We start from the raw sequence: 2,060 nt of genomic DNA on the forward strand, positions 1-2,060 counted from the left end.
TCTTTACTTGAACTACAGCTTGAAAACATATTCTCCTAAATTTCTAATTATCTAGACTTAACGGGATACATGACATATAATCCTCTTATATTTGGGTAATTAGGATTTTTGTGGCATATAACTAGAATTGAACTTCACCCTCTAATTGGAATTAAGTGACCAAGGAATTGGCAGTTGATGAATTTTAGAGGAGACTAGAAAGGTCTAAGGAATTAGGGTCTAGTCACATATAGTTTGCCATGAATTAAATCTTGCATGATTAAAATAGTTAGTAAGAAAAGTCAATCCGGAAAATAGATATCTCTGAAGCCTTAACTATTTTCTCCATATATTATTCACAACTTGTTTACTGCTTGCTTTATAAATTTTCTAAATTTACTGTTTGATGCAATTGAGACCCAAACGCTCTTTTCTGTTTGTCTAACTAAGTAAATCACTTAACCACTGTTGCTTAGTCCATCAATCCTCGTGGGATCGACCCTCACTCACCTTAGGTATTACTTAGTACAATACGGTGCACTTGCCAGTTAGTTTGTGGACTCTAAATTCTGCACCAGGTTTTTGGCACCGTTTCCGGGGATTGATAGTGATTAACAACTATTAGTTGTTTGATTTCTTAGATTAGGCATTTCAGTTTTAATTTTATTTAATTTTTACTTTAGTATTTTCAAAAAAAAAGTATAATAATAATAAATAAATAAATAAATAGCACTAATATTTTTTTTAATTTCTGAAATTAAGTTTGGTGTTTCCTAGTTAGTCTTATTTTAATTTTTCTTATTTAATTTGCCTAATAATTTCAAAATATTTTGTTCTATTTTAATAAGTAATTTTCGAATTTTAGAGTTAATTTTTTTAGTATCTTTTCTTTTATTTATTTTACACAGGTTACCTCACTGGGAATTCTCTACACTCTGACGTAGAGATTCCCATCTTCTCTTGTTTTCTATTTGTTTATGCACAGGAACAGAGACAAGGAACCCCTCTTAGACTTTGATCCTGAACCTGAAAGAACTTTCAGGCGGCATTTGCAACAAGCAAGACTTTACAAGACTGCAGAATCCACTATGGATCCTAATAATGCTGTTAATGCCAATGTGGCAAATCCGAATGAGAATGAGCAACAAAGGAGAGTGCTTGGCTCTTACTCTACTCCTACTGTAAATCTTTATGGAAAAAGCATTGTGGTGCCTCCTATAGCTGCGAACAACTTTGAGTTGAAGCCACAATTGGTCACCCTGGTGCAACAAAATTGCCAGTATCATGGTCTTCTCCACGAAGACCCAAATCAATTTACTTCTAATTTTCTGCAGATCTGTGATACTGTGAAGACAAATGGAGTGAACCCAGAGGTGTACAAACTCATGCTCTTTCTGTTTGCTCTGAGGGATGGAGCAAAGCTATGGTTAGATTCCCAACCCAAGGAAAGTTTGGATACTTGGGACAAGGTTGTTACTGAGTTTCTTACTAAATTTTTCCCACCAAAGAAGTTGACTAAGCTTAGGGTGGAGGTTCAGACCTTCAGACAGAAGGATGGTGAAACTCTTTATGAAGCTTGGGAGAGGTACAAGCTACTGACTAGGCAATGCCCTCCGGACATGTTTTCCAAATGGACCCAACTAGATATCTTTTATGAAGTCTTGGGTGAAATGTTCAAAATGTTCTTAGATAATTCCGCAGGTGGTTCACTGCACAAGAAGAAGACACCGGAGGAGACTATTGAGCTTATTGAATTGGTTGCTAGCAACCAATATTTATACTCATCTTACAGGAATCCTGTGAACTCAGAGACTTCTCAGAAGAGAGGTGTGTTGGAAATGAATGCCGTTAATGCTATTCTTGTCCAGAACAAGCTTATGTCTCAGCAAATAAATTTACTTACTCAGCAGATGGGTGGCATGCAAGTCTCAGCTATCAACACCAAAAAATCCACATCAAGAGGTCTCTTATGAAATGATAGGTAATTTTGTACAAAATAAGAATTATGATTATGCTCAATCTTTTTCTGAACAGGTAAATTATATGGGGAGTGGTCTAGAAACCCCAATAATGATCCACAC

General features: G+C 35.6%; 1 non-coding gene across 1 annotated transcript; it reads right to left on the bottom strand.

Moving 5' to 3' along the window:
* Nucleotides 1-1,496: 1,496 nt before the first annotated feature.
* LOC112725095 (small nucleolar RNA R71) lies at nt 1,497-1,605 on the bottom strand. Its single transcript, XR_003164224.1, has one exon. It is a non-coding gene; the product is annotated as a small nucleolar RNA R71 (small nucleolar RNA).
* Between the last annotated feature and the right edge of the window lie 455 nt (nt 1,606-2,060).

This window comes from Arachis hypogaea, chromosome 11 (genome assembly GCF_003086295.3).
Source record: "Arachis hypogaea cultivar Tifrunner chromosome 11, arahy.Tifrunner.gnm2.J5K5, whole genome shotgun sequence".
In the NCBI taxonomy this organism is placed as follows: Eukaryota; Viridiplantae; Streptophyta; class Magnoliopsida; order Fabales; family Fabaceae; genus Arachis; species Arachis hypogaea.